An 18,663-nucleotide genomic window follows, 5' to 3' on the forward strand; every position below is an offset into this window, starting at 1 on the left:
CATCATAGTAGATTTTACAACATTATTCTCAATAATGGATAAATCAAGCAGGAGAAAAACATCATAAGGAAACAAGATTTAAACAACAAAATTAAGGGGTGTCTGGGTGGCTCAGTCAATTGAGCATCTAACTCTTGGTATTGGCTCAGGTCATGATCTCATGGTTTTGTGAGTTTGAGCCCCGAGTCAGGCTCGGTGCTGACAGTGCAGAGCCCGCTTGGGATTCTCTGTCCCCTTCGCTCTTTGCCCCTCCCCTACTCTTGCTATTTCTGTCTCTCTCAAAATAAATAAACTTAAAAATAAACATTAAGACGCCTGATCCAATAGTCATAGGTAGAGTATTGGTTTCCAAAATTACTTTTTCCCAGGCACGGTGAAATTTTTGTGAAATTGATCATGCACTCACTGGGCAATAAAGCAATTCACAACAAACTTTAAAAGGATCAAAATTATGCAAGTTATGTTCTGTAATTATAGCTCAATTAAGTCAGGAATGAATAATTAAAAGATAACCAGAAAAATTCCGTGTATTTGAAAATTAACAAATATAATTTTTTTAATGTTTATTTCTTTTTGAAAGAGAGAGACAGAGCATGAGCAGGGGAGGGGCAGAGAGAAAGGGAGACAGAATCCGAAGCAGGCTTCAGGCTCTGAGCTGTCAGCACAGAGCCAGACTTGGGGCTCGAACCTCCAAGGTGTGAGATCATGACCAGAGCCGAAGTCAGACGCCTAACCGACTGAACCATCCAGGCACCCTCTATGTGATAGTATTTTAGCTTTACTGCTAGTAATTGGTATGCCCTGCATGAGAAAACTCAGGAAGTCTTAAAGCCAGGCAGTATAACTCCTACAACTTTGTTCTTTCCAAAGTTGTACGACAATTCTACATCTGTTGTATTTCCATTAAGAATTTTAGAATCTGTTCATCAGTCTCTACTAACAAATCCTGCTGGGATTATGATTGTGATTGCATTGAATCTATAAATCAATTTGGGAAATATTGACATCTTTTTTTAAAAGTTTATTTATTTAGAGAAAGAGCACCCACGTGCGAGCAGGGGAGGGGTGGTGGGGGGGTGGGGAGGAGAGAGAATCCCAAGCAGGGTCAATGTGGAGATTGATCTCATGACTATGAGATCATGACCTGAGCCAAAATCAAGAGTAGGACACTTAGGTGACTGAGCCACCCAGGTGCCCCTATCCTGCACATTTTTTGTCAGATTTACCCCTAAAAATTTCATATTTTTTTAAAGTTTTATTTTTATTTATGTAATGATCAAGAGTTACTCACTCTTCTGACTGAGCCAGCCAGGTACCCCTAAATATTTCATATTTTTGATGCTCTTGTAAAATATGTTGTTTAGATTTTCAACCCCAATTGTTTGTTGCTGGTATATAGAAATACAGTTTATTTTTTTAAATTGTGGTAAATACACATAACATAAAATTTATCATCTTAACCATTTTTAGGTGTAAAGTTCAGTGGTGTTAAGTATATTCACACTGGCAACCCCATTCTACTTTCTGTCTCTATGACTCTGACTATTCTAGGTATCTCGTATAAGTAGTGTCATACAGTTTTTGCCTTTGTGGCTGGCTTATTTCACTTAGCATGATGTTTCAAGGTTTGTCTATATTGTAGTATATGTCAAAATTTCCTTCCTTTTTTTTTAATTTTTATTTATTTATTTTTTATTTATTTTTGGGACAGAGAGAGAGCATGAACGGGGGAGGGGCAGAGAGAGAGGGAGACACAGAATCGGAAACAGGCTCCAGGCTCCGAGCCATCAGCCCAGAGCCCGACGCGGGGCTCGAACTCACAGACCGCGAGATCGTGACCTGGCTGAAGTCGGATGCTTAACCGACTGCGCCACCCAGGTGCCCCAAAATTTCCTTCCTTTTTAAGGGTAAATAATATTCCCCCCTTTTTAAGTGTTTATTTATTTTTGAGGAGAGGGACAGAGAGAGAGAGGGAGACAGAATTTGAACAGGCTTGAGGCTCTGAGCTGTCAGCACAGAGCCCTAAGCGGGGCTCAAACTTTCAAATTGCGAGATCTTGACCTGAGCCAAAGTCGGGCCCTTAACTAACTGAGTCACCAGGCGCCCCAATAGTATTCCTTTAATAATATGAATATACTACATTTGGTTTATTCATTCATTCATCAGTGGACATTTAGGTTGCTTCCACTTCTTGGCTATTGTAAATATTGCTCTGCATATGGATATGCAGTTAGCTCTTCAAGACTCTGCTTTCAATTTTTTTGGATATATCCCCAGAAGTGTGATTGCTTGATCAAATGATATTTTTATTTGTAACTTTTTGAGGAACCACCAGACTATTTTTTACAGTGGTAGCAACATTTTACATTTCCACCAACAATCCACAAGTATTCCATTTTCTCCACATCCTCATCAACACTTGTGCCTTCATAGAAGCATCCTAACGCATGTGAAGTGGTATCTCGTGGTTTTGATTTTGATCTCGTGGATTTGATCAATTTTAATCATTGATCCCTAATGATTAGTGATGTTGAGCATCTTTTTATGTGCTTATTGGCTATTTGTATATCTTCTTTAGAAAAAATGTCAATTCAAATCCTTTATCCATGTTTTATTCAGTTTTTACACTTGAATTTTGTATACTGCCCTGCAACCCTGATAAATATTAATTCTAGTAATTGTAGATTCTGTAGGATTTTCCAGATAGATAACTTGCTTTCTATGAATAAAGACAGTTTTATTTCTTTCTTTCCAATCTGATGTCTTTTTATGTTCTAGCCTTATTGATCTAACTAGAATCTAGAGCACAATGTTGAACAGAAGTGGTGACAACAGACAACTTTGCTTTGACAGTGTCTCAAAGAAAAAGTATTGGTCTGTATTCACTGAGTATCCTGTTAGTTGTAGATTTTTCATGAATGCCCTTTATTGGTATGAGAAGGTTTCCTCCTGTTCTTTTTTATTTTATTTTATTTTATTTTATTTTATTGTATTTTATTTTATTGTATTTTATTTTATTGTATTTATTTTTTATTTTTTAAAATTTATATCCAAATTAGTTAGCATATAGTGAAACAATGATTTCAGGAGTAGATTCCTTAATGTCCCTTACCCATTTAGCCCATCCCCCCTCCCACAACCCCTCCAACAACCTTCAGTTTGTTCTCCATATTTATGAGTCTCCTCTGTTTTGTCCCCCTCCCTGTTTTTATATTATTTTTGTTTCCCTTCCCTTATGTTCATCTGTTTTGTCTCTTAAAGTCCTCATATGAGTGAAGTCATATGATTTTTGTCTTTCTCTGACTGACTAATTTCACTTAGCATAATACCCTCCAGTTCCATCCACGTAGTTGCAAACGGCAAGATTTCATTCTTTTTGATTGCCAAGTAATATATATTATATTGTGTGTGTATATATATATATATATACACCACATTTTCTTTGTCCATTCATTCATTGATGGACATTTGGGCTCTCTCCATACTTTGGCTATTGTTGATAGTGCTGCTATAAACAGGGGGGTGCATGTGTCCCTTCGAATCAGCACACCTGTATCCCATGGATAAATGCCTAGTAGTGCAATTGCTGGGTCATAGGGTAGTTCTATTTTTAGTTTTTTTTAGCAACCTCCATACTGTTTTCCAGAGTGGTTACACCAGCTTGCATTGCCACCAACAATGCAAAAGAGATCCTCTTTCTCCGCATCCTTGCCAATATCTGTTTTTGCCTGAGTTGTTAATGGTAGCTATTCTGACAGGTGTCAGGTGGTATGTCATTGTGGTTTTGATTTGTATTTCCCTGATGATGAGTGATGTGGAGCATTTTTTCATGCGTCGGTTGGCCATCTGGATGTCTTCCTTGGAGAAGTGTCTATTCATGTATTTTGCCCATTTCTTCACTGGATTATTTGTTTTTTGGGTGTTGAGTTTGATAAGTTCTTTATAGATATTGGATACTAACCCTTTATCTGATATGTCATTTGCAAATATCTTCTCCCATTCTGTCGGTTTCCTTTTAGTTTTGCTGATTGTTTCCTTCATTGTGCAGAAGCTTTTTATTTTGATGAGGTTCCAGTAGTTCATTTTTGCTTTTGTTTCCCTTGCCTCCAGAGACGTGTTGAGTAAGAAATTGCTGCGGGCAAGATCAAAGAGGTTTTTGCCTGCTTTCCCCTCGAGGATTTTGATGGCTTCCTGTCTTACATTGAGGTCTTTCATCCATTTTGAGTTCATTTTTGTGTATGGTGTAAGAAAGTGGTCCAGGTTCATTCTTCTGCATGTTGCTGTCCAGTTTTCCCAGCACCGCTTGCTGAAGAGACTGTCTTTATTCCATTGGATATTCTTTCCTGCTTTGTCAAAGATTAGTTGGCCATACATTTGTGGGTCTATTTCTGGTTTGTCTATTCTGTTCCATTGATCTGAGTGTCTGTTCTTGTGCCAGTACCATACTGTCTTGATGATTACAGCTTTGTAGTATAGCTTGAAGTCTTGGGTTGTGATGCCTCCTGCTTTGGTTTTCTTTTTCAAGATTGCTTTGGCTATTCGGGGTCTTTTCTGGTTCCATACAAATTTTAGGATTATTTGTTCTAGCTCTGTGAAGAATGCTGGTGTTACTTTGATAGGGATTGCGTTGAATATGTAGATTGCCTTGGGTAGTATTAACATTTTAACAATATTTGTTCTTCCTATCCAGGAGCATGGAATCTTTTTCCATTTTTTTGTGCCTTCTTCAACTTCTTTCATAAGCTTTCTATAGTTTTCAGTGTATAGATTTTTTCACCTCTTTGGTTAGATTTATTCCTAGGTATTTTATGGTTTTTTGTGCAACTGTAAATGGGATCGATTCCTTGATTTCTCTTTCTGTCGCTGCATTGTTGGTGTATAAGAATGCAACCGATTTCTGTGCATTGATTTTATATCTCTCAACTTTGCTGAATTTATGGATCAATTCTAGCAGTTTTTTGGTAGAATCTTTTGGGTTTTCCATATAGAGTATCATGTCATCTGTGAAGAGTGGAAGTTTGGCTTCCTCCTGGCCGATTTTGATGCCTTTTATTTCTTTGTGTTGTCTGATTGCAGAGGCTAAGACTTCCAATATTATGTTGAATAACAGTGGCCAGAGTGGACATCCCTGTCTTCTTCCTGACCTTAGGGGGAAAGCTCTCAGTTTTTCCCCATTGACGATATTAGCATTGGGTCATTCATATATGGCTTTTATGATCTTGAGGTATGCTCCTTCTATCCCTACTTTCTTGAGGGTTTTTATCAAGAAAGGATGCTGTATTTTGTCAAATGCTTTCTCTGCATCTATTGAGAGGGTCATATGGTTCTTGTCCTTTCTTTTAGAGATGTGATGAATCACGTTAATTGTTTTGCAGATATTGAACCAGCCCTGCATCCCAGGTATAAATTCCACTTGGTTGTGGTGAATAATTTTTTTAATGTTAGAGCCAGTTGGCTAATATCTTGTTGAGGATTTTTGCATCCATGTTCATCAGGGAAATTGGTCTATAGTTCTTTTTAGTGTGGTCTCTGTCTGGTTTTGGAATTTTTCCTCCTGTTCTTAATTTGCTGAGAGATTTTTATGAGGAAGAGATGCTGGACTTTGTCAAATACTTTTTCTGTATCTATTGAGATGATCATATAATTTTTCTTTTTTAGTCTGCTACTGAGGTGAATTACATTGATTGATTTTTAAATGTCAAACTGGCCTTACATTCCTGGGATAAACCCAATTGGTCACGATACATTATCTATTTTATATACAGTCGGATTCAATTCACTAAAAATTTTAAGAGAGTTTTGGATCTATGCCTCTATGTTCATGAAGGAAATTCCTTTTCTAGTAATGTCTTTTGTGTTGGAATTAGAGTAATCTGACCTCAGAAAATGAGTTTGGAAATATTCTCATCCCTTCAGTTTTCTGGAAAAACTCATGTGGAGTTGGTTTTCTTTCTTTATTGTTTGTTTGTTTGTAGAATTTACCAGTGAGACCATATATGCCTGAAATATCTTTGCAGGTTTTTAAACTATTAATTCCATTCCTTTAATAGATGTAGGGTTATTCAAATTATCTGTTCCTTCTTGTGTGACCTGTAGTAGATTATGTCTTTCAATCCAACTTGTCGAATGTATTAGCCTACAGTTGTTCATAATCTTCCTTATTGTTCTTTTATTGTATGGAGGATCTGTGGTTATGTCTCCCCTTTGATTTTTTATATTGTTCATTCAAGTCTTCTCTCTTTGTTTTGCTAGTCAATCTTCTTAAAATATAATGGTTTTCTAAATATTTTCAACATGACCTTAGTTTCATTTATTATTTTTTTTCCATTGTTTTTCTGCTTTCCATTCTGTCAATTGCACCTTTTATTATTTCCTCCTTTCTGCTTACAATGGGGGGGGGGGGAAGGGTATTTGCTCTTTTGCTCTTCTTTTTCTAATTTCCTAACGTAGATGACTTGCTAATTGATTTGAGACAATTCTTCTCTTCTAATATAACCATTTAATGCTCTAAATTGCCTTCTAAGCACTGACTTTAGCTGGACTCCACACATTTTGATATGTTTCTTTTCATTTTCATTCAATAAAACATTTTCTAATTTCTTTTATGGTTTCTTCTTTGATCCATATGTTGGTTAACTGGCAAATATTTACTGCTTTTCAAGATAAATTTCTGTAGTTAATATCCAGTTTAATTTTATTTTTATCAGAGGTAATACTTTATATAGTTTTAATCCTCTTAGATTTACTGAAACTTGTTTTATGACCCAGAATATAGTCCATCTTGGTGATATTTTGTGTGCACTAGCAGGGAACATGGATTGTTCTTTTGTTGAGTATGATGTTCTATAAGTCTCAATTAGTTGACAATGTTTTCCAAGGATTCCATATCATTACTCATTTTCTTTCACTGATTTTTATCAGTTACTGATATAGGATGTTGAAAGATTTAACTATAATTGTAGATCCATCTATTTCTCTTTTCATTTCTTTCATGTTTTGCTTAAGCATTTTGAATGTCTGTTGAAACTAATTTCAAATATTGTTGACCCTCTAACAGCACAGTTTGAACTACATGAGTCCACTTATATGTTAATTTTTTAAATATTTATTTATCTATTTATTTATTAATGTTTTATTTATTTTTGAGACAGAGAGAGACAGAGCATGAGCAGGGGAGGGGCAGAGAGAGAGGAAGACACAGAACCTGAAGCAGACTCCAGGCTCTGAGCTGTCAGCACAGAGCCCGACATGGGGCTTGAACTCACCAACCACGAGATCATGACCTGAGCCGAAGTTGGACGCTCAACTGACTGAGCCACCCAGACACCCCCTTATGTGAATTTTTTTTAAACAAATATGTTGGACAATTTTTTGGAAATTTGAGGTTTGTAAAGCTTAGAAATATCAAAACAATTAAGAAAAAGTTAGGTATGTCATGAATACAAAAAATGTATGTAGATACTAGTCTATTTTATTATTTACTGCCATAAAATATATCCAAATTATAAAAAGTTAAAATTCATCTAAATTTATGCACACCAACACTTAACAGACCTAACAAGGTGCCATTTGGTTGAGATAAATGTAAACAAACATGAAGATGCCATATTAAATCATAGCTGCATACAATTAACTGCAGTATATACTGTTCACTGTAATAATTTTGTAGTCACCTCCTGTTGCTATTGTGAGCTCAAGTGTTGCAAGTAGTCCCTTAAAACACCATGTGATGCTAATCATCTCCGTGTGAACAGTTTGACTCTCCAGTAAATTTTGTATCGCAGTAAAAAGTGATTTCTTATAGTTCTCGTGTATTTTTCATTGTGTTTAGTGCAATACTGTAAACTGAATAACACCATAGGACCCATACAAAGCCCCACTTGGTGATGTCGGAAGTGCTCCCAAGAAGCAGAGATAAGTCATGACATTACAAGAAAAAGTTGAATTGCTTGATACATGTGGTAGATTGAGGTCTGCAGCTGCAATTGCTCACCATTTCAAGATAAATGAATCCAATGTAAGGACCATTGTAAAAAAAAAAGAAAAGGAAATTCCTGAAGCCATTGCTGCAGCTATTCCAGAAGGCATGAAATGCCTTTTCCTCCTGTATTGAAAATGCAACTTTTATGTGGGTACTGAATTGCTATAAGGCATACCCACAGACTCTAATAGGTTTGGGGGAAAACTGAAGTTATTATATGACAACTCAAAGCAAAAGGAAGGTGAAGGATCTAAAGCTGGGGAATTTAATGCCAGCAAAGGATGGTTTGATATTTCAGAAAGAGGTTTGGCTAAAAATGTCAAACCCTAAGCCTTGGAAAGCAAAGATAAATACCAGCTGCCAATCTTTTGGTTGTACAACAAGAAGTCTGGGACAATAAGAATCCCTTTTCTTGATTGGTTCCATTGATGCTTTGTCCCTGAAGTTAGAAAGTACTTTGCCAGTAGAGACTGCCTTTTAAGGTTCTTTTGCTATTGGACAATGCCCCTGCCCACTCAGAACCTCATGAATTCAATGCCAAAGGTATAGAAGTGGTCTACTTGCTCCAAAACAGAACATCTCTAATTCAGTCTCTAGATTGGGGGGCATAAGGACCATTAAGGCACGGTACTCTGTGAAAAGGATTGTTAATGTTATGGAAGAGAACTTTGACAGAGAGAACATCATGGAAGTCTGAAAGGATTATATGACTGAAGATGCCATTGTTGTTATAGAAAAAGCTGTGAAAGCCATTAAGCCTGAAACAGTTAAGTTCCTGCTGGAGAAAACTGACTGAGTCCAGATGCTCTGCATAACTTCACAGGACTTACAACAGAGCCAATCAAGGAAATCAAGGACTGTGGATATGGCCAATAATGGGGGGTGGGGTGGGGGGGGTGAAGTGTCTCAAGATCTGGATCTTGGAGAAATTCAAGAGCTAATAGATACCATCCCAGAGGAATTAACAAAAGATGATTTGATGGAAATGAGTGTTTCTGAACCAGTGCCAGACAATGAGAAAAGAGAGGTAGAACAAGCAGTGCCAGAAAACAAATTGACATTAGACAATTTGGCACAAGCCTTCTGACTATTTAGGACTACTTTGACTTCGTTTACAACATGGACCCTTTTATGGGAAGAAGGATTGGTGGAAGAAGGATTGGTATCATATAGCAACTTTTTAGAGAAATAAAAGAGCAAAACAGTCAGAAATTATGATGCATTTCTGTAAGGTACACTGAGCATGTCTTTCTCTCCTGCCTCCTTCCGCATCCTCCACCTCTTCCCCCTCTGCCACACCTGACACAGTAAGACCAAACTCTTCTCTTCCTCCTCCTCCTCCTCAGCCCTCCCAACAAAAGACGATGACGATGAAAGCCTTCATGATGATCCACCTTCACTTAATAGAAAATAAATAATAATAATCATGCCATACAGCTAATAAACCTATCTGTTGTGTATGTGTGTGTATCTTTGTGTGAAAATCTAATAACTGTACAGTGAGAATTGCAAGAGACCTTTTTTGTGTTATCATCACTGTCATCACCTAAGTATTCATCATGTAAAATATCAGGTGCAGGGGTTCTGGCTGGCTCAGTTGGAACAAAATGTGAGTCTTGATCTCAGGGTTATGAGTTCAAGTGCCATAGTGAGTGAGGAGTCTACTTAATAAAAAAAAAAAATCACGTGTAAGGCTCGTATGGAAGAGTGAATAGCCTATCCTCACATAGGCACAAGGTGATATTTAGTATAAAATTAATAATGTTTTTTTATAATTTTGCTTTCAAAGAATTACATCACTATATAGTACACCTCTCTCGTAGTTGAAGAAACTATCAGCATATCATCACCAATAAGTGGTTTTTAAAAAGTATAACAATGTTTCCAATACTGCATTATAAATATGATGGTAATACTATATGCCATAAATATTGTATAATAATTCATTCATTAATGTATAGGCTAGGGTACTGTGAGGCAATTGTTATTGATTGATTGATTGATTGATTATAGTAGGCATATTGTATTGATTATGGCAATCATATTGCTACTTCTGTTATCAATGCATGAATCATTATACCTGTAAATAAATATGAATTTCTTTTTCACATTATCATTTTATTTTTGACATCTACTGTTAATAATATGTATAACATCCACAGTGTTTTGTATCATATAAGACAATATTGATGTAGGTACTGAGAGACATAATCAGAAGATGTAAATTTACAGTACCAATAAATACAGTACAGTATTATAAATATATCTTCTCGGGGTACCTGGGTGGCTCAATCAGTTAAGTGTCTGACTTACGATTTCAGCTCAGGTCATGATCTCATGGTTTGTGAGTTCGAGCCCCACATTGGACTCTCCGCTGATGCATGGAGACTGCTTGGGATTCTCTCTCTCCCTCTCTCTCTGCCTCTCCCCTGCTTGAGCTCTCTCTCTCTCTCTCTCTCTCAAAATAAAAATATTAAAAAATTATTTTAAAATGTACTTTCTCTTCTTTATGATTTTTTTTTTAATGTTTATTTATTTTTGAGAGAGAGAGAGACAGAGCACAAGCGGGGGAGGGGCAGAGAGAGAGGGAGACACAATCTGAAGCAGGCTCCAGGCTCTGAGCTGTGGGGCTTGAACTCAAGAACCGTGAGTGAGATCATGACCTAAGCCGGAGTTGGACAATTAACGGACTGAGCCACCCAGGTGCCTCCTTTATGATTTTCTCAATAATGTTTTCTTTTCCTTGGCTTACTTTATTTTTACATTTAAAAACAATTTTTTTATCCTTATTTATTTTTGAGAGAGAGAAAGACAGAGTGTGAGTGGGAGAGGGGCAGAGAGAGAGAGGAAGACACAGAATCTGAAGCAGGCTCCAGGCTCTGAGCTGTCAGCACAGAACCTGATGTGGGGCTCACATTCACAAACTGCAAGATCATGACCTGGGCTGAAGTCAGAGGCTTAACCAACTGAGCCACTCAGGCACCCTATCCTAGCTTAGTTTATTGTAAAAATACAGTATATAAGGGTGTCTGGGTAGCTTACTCTGTTAATTGTCTGACTTCAACTCATGATCTCATGGTTCATGGGTTTGAGCCCCGTGTTGGACTCTGGGCTGACAGCCAGGAGACTGGAGCCTGCTTCAGATTCTGTGTCTCCTTCTCTCGCTGCCCCTCCCCCATTTGCACTGTCTTGCTCTCTCAAAAATAAACATTAAAAAAAAAGAATACAGTATATAATACATATAACATACAAAATATGTGTTGTTTGAGTGTTCATGACTGTTCATGTTGTTAGTAAGGCTTCCAGTCAGGCTGTTAGTAGTTAAGTTTTTGGAGAGTCAAAAGTTATACACAGAGTTTTGAGTTTGCATGGGTTGGCACCCCTAAACCCAGTATTGCTCAGGAGTCAACTGTACGTTTAGATTGTTAATGTCCTCTTGATGAATGAACTCTTTTGTCATTCTAAAATATCTTTTTTTATTCCTGATAATATTCCCTGTTCCAAAATATACCTTTTTTAAATATTATATGTAGCAATTTTAGCATTCTTTTCACTAGCATTTGCTTTGCATATCTTTCCCCATTCTTTTAATCCAAGCTACTTGTGTATTTTTACTTAAAATTTATTCCTTACAGGGACGTCTGGGTGGCTCATTTGGTTGAGCCTCTTACTTTTGATTTTAGCTCAGGGTCATGGGATCAAGCTCCATGTCCTCTGTCTGCATAGAGCTTGCTTAGGATTCTCTCTCTCTCTCTACCTCTCACCCCTGCTAATGTTCTCTCTCTAAACTTAAAAATAAATTGTTTGTTATAGACATCATATATTTGGTTCATGCTTTTATCCAATCTAATAATCTGTACCTTTTAAATTTCTTTTTTTAAAAGTAATCTCTGCCCCCAATATGTGGCTCAAACTCACAACTCCGAGATTGGATGTTTTACCAACTGAGCCAGCCAGGTGCCCCAATAATCTGTACCTTTTAATTGGATATTTTATACCATTTATATCTAATATAAGTGCTAATATGGTTGAGTTTAAAATCTATCATTTTGCTATAGTTTTCTATTTGTCTCATCTGTACTTTTCTCCTTTTTTCTTAGAATCTTTTAGATTCTGTAATTTTGTGACTCTATTTCTAGTATTGGCCTATTACGTATATCTTACTTTTATTATTGTTATTATTATTATTACTTTAGGGGTTGCTCTGGAGTTAGCAGTATGCATCTGTGTCTTACCTCACTCTACCTTCAAATAGTATACCATTGCATGTACATGGTAAAACCTTGCAACCACTTCCCCAGACAACTGCATCTCAACCTCACTTCTACATGAGTTTTAAACTCCACAGACATTATTATTAATTTGCCTTAAAAACAATCTTATAAACAGATTTGATTTAAATTTTAAAAATATATAGATATATACTTATCCACACATTTCTCATTTCCAGGACACTTAATACTTTTCCATAAATCCAAATTTCCATCTAATAAAAGATATATCCTTTTCTCTTCTTTCTGAAGAAAATTTTCCAACATTTCTGGCAGTTGAAGTCAGCTAGTGATAAGCTGTCTTAGCAGTTTTTTTGGTCTGAAAATCTCTATTTTCCCTTCATTTCTGAAAGATATTTTTACTGAATAAAGAATTATAGTTTGTTTTTTTTTATCTTTCTGAAACCTAAAGGTATTAAAAAAAATTTTTTTTAATGTTTATTCATCTTTGAGAGACAGAGCATGAGTGGGGAAGGGGCAGAGAGAGGAAGACACAGAATCTAAAGCAGGCTCCAGGGTCTGAGCTGTCAACACAGAGCCTGACATGGGGCTTGAACCCTTGAACTGCAAGATCATGACCTGAGCCGAAGTCGGATACTCTACCAACTGAGCCACCCAGGTGCCCCAAGATATTTTAAAAATTTTCTTCTTGGTTGTATAGTTTCTAATGAGAAGCCGGGTATAATTCTTTGTTGCTTTATACATATCATGCCTTTTTTTTTTTTTTTTCCCCTGGCAATTGTTAAGATTTTTCTCTTTATCATTGGTTTTCAGCAATTTTACTAAAATATGCCTTGGAGTGGTTGTGACTTTGTTTATTCTGTTTGGTGTTCATTGAACTCCTTGGATTTGTGGGTTGATAGTTTTTATTCAATTTGGGAATATTACAGCCATTATTTCTTCAAATCTCTCCACCAGCCCTTAATATAGGAAAAATTCATACTGAGGGATAATATTAAGTCCTCCTGAGGACTGTACCTAAGGCCATAAATGTTTAAAGGTTTTTCTATCCTGGTTTTTGGAAACAGGTACTCTTTCTATCCATATGGGTATTCTGGGGATTGTTTTACCTTTTTTTGGTGATTCTTTTGGTAATTCACCACCCTTTTTTGGTGATTCTTTTCCTCAATTAGTTTCTCCTCAAAAAGGTACAAATCAGTATTCATCCACAGAATCAAAAGGACTCCTCTGTAGATACTGAATTCTGTATCCATGCATCTTCTTCCTTTCTGTTTGTCTGTCTTGCAAATGTTAGCTGTCTTGGTCTCCCTCAGTTCTGGTATTAGCCTCCTCAACTCAGCACTGTTGTGAGCTCTTGGGTCCCCACTCTCTGTGCTATGGCCTAGAAACCTTCTCAAAGGAGTTGGCTGGAACAATTATATGGCTCAATTGTTTACTTCTCTATGTTTTAGTGATCACTGTCTTATGCTGTCTGTTATCCAATATCTGAAAACCATTGTTTCATTTATTTTGCCAGGTTTTCTAGTTGTTTTTGAGGGGAGGATGAATCCAGTCCCCATTATTCAATCATGGTTAGAACAGAAGTTCTTACCTGGAGAGTTTTTAAAAATAGAGGACCAAATTCATCTCACTCTCAAAAACTCCGATTCAGTAGGTCTGGTATGGAATCCTGGAGTCTTATTAAAAAGTACTCACGTGATTCTGATATACACACAGTTGGAAACTGTATCTTGATACTTTAGGAAAGGCTTGTTCAGACATTCTTCTAATTAAAAGGAAGGACAGACGTTTTTCATTTTTAAAACTTTTCCTCATTCTGAGTATGATGGAGTAATTACAGCCAACCAATAATGATCCAACTTAAAATAATTAAGTGAGCAGATACAATATAAAACATCTATTTGGAGGCATCAGCAAGCAGCTGAGGCAACCAGGACTCAAGAGGATACAATCTTAAAGAAGGGAATCTAAACCTAGAGGTGATATGATATTCTTTAGCACCTTTGTCCCTCAGGAAAATTCTGGGCATCAGACCACCTGAGTTTTGGAACAGAGCAAAGAAAAAGGCCCCAGGAGGCAAAGACACAGGCAGGGATTTGGGCCATTAAGCAAGGATGGAGATACAAAACTTAAAGACCAGAAGGGCCAGATTCCCAGGGAGAAAGGAGAGTGAACGAGCCTAATACTCTGCTAGTTTCCCACAGGGGACTTGCCAAATTCTGAAGATGCATGAGAAAGAAAGCTAAGCTACCAGGCAGAAAACCTCTGAAAAGCAGAGTGGAGTTTTTTGTTCTGAGAAAACAAGGATTAGACTTGAGTGTTCACTGGGGCCAAGGACCCCAGGGAACACACAGGACTCTCAGTTGAACACCTGCAGAGTTGTGCTACAGGAAAAGCAGCAAAACAGAGGTGGACTAAGCCTTGCCAAAACCCAACCTCAAGTTAGTTCAGTTTCTGATTAAGGTGTTCAGGTCTCACTCCAACTACTTTGTAAGGGACAGAGTGAACCCTCTCTAAATAAAGGTAATACTATCCAGAGCTTCTGTGATTTTTCATACTTAATGTGTGGCATTCTATTAAAAAGTACCAGGCAGGCCAAGAGCCAGTAAAAACAAAATGACCAAAAACAAATGGAAAGTATATACAATAGAAATAGACCCACAGAAGATCTAGCTATTGTAATGATCAGAATGAGGTTGAAAATTGCTAGGATTGATATATCAAGAAAGTATAGTCAAAAGTGGAGAACATAAATAAAAAGATGGAGAATTTCTCCAAATGCATTGATTTTATTTAAAAAAATATGAAAATTCTAGAACTTAAAAATACAATGACCAATATTAAGAACTCAACAGATTGAAGAGAAAATTTAGATAGATAGGTACATCATATACAGACTCATGCAAAAAGAGGCAAAAAAGATGAGAGGCAATACAGATGGTAAAGAGTGAAAAATTCTGACATATGTATAACTGAAATCCTAAAAGGAAAAGAGAGATAGGAAGATAGTGACCAAGAATTTTCCAAAACAGGTAAAAGATATTATGCCATAGATTCAAGGAATGCCATGAGAGGTACTCATCCCACTCAAGAACCCAAGTGAGATACATACAAAGAAAACCACATCTAGACATATCACAGGAAAACTGTTGAAAACTGAAGAAAAAAAATACTAAAAGGAGCTAGAGTAAAAAAGACATTTTTCTTTCTTTCTTTCTTTCTTTCTTTCTTTCTTTCTTTCTTTCTTTCTTTTTGAGAGAAAAAGAGGGTGCAAGTGAGGGAGGGGCAGAGAGAGAGAGAGAATCCCACAGGGGACAGAGAGGGAGACAGAGGGAGGGAGAGACAGAGAGAGAGAAGTGGGGTTTACCTGAAGTGGGGCTGGAGCTCACCCAATGCAGGGCTCAGTGTTGTGACTGTGAGATCATGACCTGAACCAAAGTCTGATGCTTAACCAAGGAGCCACTCAGGCACCCCAAAAGATGTTATTTTTCAAAGGAGTGACAAAGGAATGATGAAAACCAGAGGACACCTTCAAAGTGCTGGGGGGAAAAACTTGCTAAATCAGAATGCTAAACTAGAATTACTATACTCAGTAAATATATTAAGGATAAAATGAAGTTTGTAGGCAAACAAAAATGGAGAGAACTTGTCACCAGCAGACCTGCTCTGAACACAAGAATTATTCAAACACAAGGCAAAAATTCCATTCAGAAGCACATAAATGCATATTGGAACAAGGTGTAAATAATGGGTAAATGTGTAGGTAAGCATAATGAGTACTGTACAGAACACTGATTATAAAATCTTGCATGGCTTAAAATATATGTGCAATTAAAATCCATAACAACAATAAACAAAAAAGAGGAAGGGGTAAGTGGGAGCACAGTATTCTAAGGTTTTAGCATTCTTGGGGAAGTGGTAAAAGTAGTCATTTATAATATAGTGTAATAAGTAAAACAGGCATGTTGTAATGTAAGACTTCTAAGAGAATGTGTAATTAAGGGACATCTGGGTGACTCAGTCTGTTAAATGTCCTACTTCAGCTCAGGTCATGATGTAACAGTTTGTGAGTTTGAGCCCTGCATCAGGCTCTCTGCTGTCAGTGCAGAGCCTGCCCTGGATCCTCTGTCTCCCTCTCTCCCTGCCCCTGCCCTCCCCTGCCAAAATAAATAAACATTAAAAAAAATAGTTATTTAAAAAAAATAGGAGAATGTGTAATTAAGAAGTTAATAGAGGAGATTAATGGCATATTGAAAATATTTTAAATCAAAAGAAGGCAAGAAAGAACAGAATAAGGAATGTAAATAAGTGGGCAAAAGGAAATACCTAGTAAGATGGCATGTATAAATCCAAATACAGCAGTAATTATATTAAATATAAATGGACTAAAGCTTTTCCTGTTGAAACAAGGATAGAACAGCTCTCCAATTTTAGGTTTGGCTTAACTCTGCGTAAAATGTAGTTAACAAATACAACTGAAAAGTCAGAACTCCTAGAGCAAAATGTGGAAGAGGTAAGTAACTTTCAGCTGCCAATGCCACAAGGCTGAATTCTGCATAAAGTTTAACCAAGAAAAACTGGGGGCACTTGGGTGGCACAGTCAGTTAAGCATCTGACTTAAGCTCAGGTCATGATCTCACGGTTCGTGGGTTCGAGCCCCGTGTCAGGCTCCGTAGGACAGTTCAGAGGCTGGAGCCTGCTTTGGAATCTGTGTCTCCTTCTCTCTGCCCTTTCCCCACTAGTGCTCTGTCTCTCTCTCTTTCAAAAATAAATAAATGTTAAAAAAAAAAAAAAAGCAAAAGAGACAAACTGTCCTTTCAAGTCTGGGGTTGTTGTTTAACATGCAAAATATGAGGACTTTAATATTTGTTGCAAAACTTTTATTTTGAGAAGACCTGAATGCACCATTACATTATTGCAAATGTAAAAGCAAAGATTCTCTATGGAAGCTTTTTGAAATGCTAAACTGTGTTTTGTTGTTGCAAATAGTTTTAAATTTTTGCTACTGTGTGCCTAAACTCCAGTTTGGTCTTTTCACAGGATTGGCTATGAGTTAGTTTTCTTTCAAATTGTCCAAAGCAAACACAACTCATCTCTGTATTGTTTTTCTTGTGAAGACCACATACAAGTCTCAAATGAAGAACTCATTTTTCCCCTCCACCCAACACTACTTTTTTTTTTTTTTCCTGGATGTATTTCCTTTATAATGGCTCCCATTTTACCTGAGAGTACATCTGTCTGATTCATCCAAGATGGAAAATATCCTTTCTATAGATTATCTTGTGTCCCCAAATTTCTCTCCTCATTTGGGGATATGGCTTGGATATAAGTGATGAATGGTGATTCAGTAAATCTCACGACACCACACTTAGTTATCAGTGTCGGTATTGGATATTGAGTTGGCTGGGCTATCATCTGAAGATATATGTTATGTTATTACTGAATGATCTAGACAGTCTGTAGTGTAGAACAATAAGGCTAAGGATTGGAATGGAGAAAAGCTATAGAAAAAGGAAAGTAGAGGTCCAGGAATAAACAAGGCAGGGCTTGTGTTGGGGGTAAAAATTCCATCTTTTTTTAGTGGCTGAAAAAATTTTCATTCACTAGCAACATTTTTTTAAATGTGTATTTATTTTGAGACAGCTAGTGAGTGCGGGGTAGGGAGGAAGAGAGAGAGAGAGAGAGAATAGAATCCCAAGCAGTTTCCGTGGTGTCAGTGCAGAGCCCCATCCCAGGAACGTGAGATCATGACCGGAGCCAAAATCAAGAGTTGGAGGCTTAACTGAGCCACCCAGGCGCCTCTAATTTTTTTTTTTTTTTTTTTTTTTTTTAGTCTGTACTGCTTGTACAAGACTATGCTGCTGGAGATGCAAAGAGGCATCGCAGAAGAGCATATGTTTGGGAATAGAGTCATTAAATGTACGCAAGAGCAATGTATCAAGTGCCAAAGGAATAGGGCAAATGGTGAATACTATAAGAGTTCAGAAAGGAGGTACGCATTAAAACTAAGGCAGTGAGTGAGAGGGTGGTTTTACAAGGGAACGCTGAGATAACATGAGGTATGGGGAGGACAGTTTATACAGAGGGGTACACAGCAGTTAAAAGTCCAGTAGCAGGAATACACTTCCACTAAGAATTATTAAGCATTTAGTATGTCTTTTTGTCATTTACTGCAGGAAAAAAAACAACAACAACAACGTATGACTCAATCTCTGCCTCAAGGAGTTTACTAGATGAGAGATAAGACAAAGAAACATACATACCACCAGAAGACAGGCCATGAAAGGTGCCAGTTGGTGGTTCAGCTTTCAATTTGGAAAAGAGCAATTCTGCATAGGGAATGGGTAGAAGACAAGCACTGGAACAAAAGAGATCAAGCCTTGAAACTCAGATGTGTGCCACAAAAGAGCTGTGTGACCTTGTGTAAGTCACTGGACCTGAGTCTTTGCT

The 18,663-nt window shown here is 37.1% G+C and overlaps 1 protein-coding gene across 1 annotated transcript in view; it reads right to left on the reverse strand.

Moving 5' to 3' along the window:
* AP3M2 (adaptor related protein complex 3 subunit mu 2) overlaps window positions 1–18,663 on the reverse strand; it is a 109,629-nt gene that overhangs the window by 89,957 nt on the left and 1,009 nt on the right. The window lies entirely within an intron of this gene.

This window comes from Neofelis nebulosa, chromosome 3 (genome assembly GCF_028018385.1).
Source record: "Neofelis nebulosa isolate mNeoNeb1 chromosome 3, mNeoNeb1.pri, whole genome shotgun sequence".
Classification (NCBI taxonomy): Eukaryota; Metazoa; Chordata; class Mammalia; order Carnivora; family Felidae; genus Neofelis; species Neofelis nebulosa.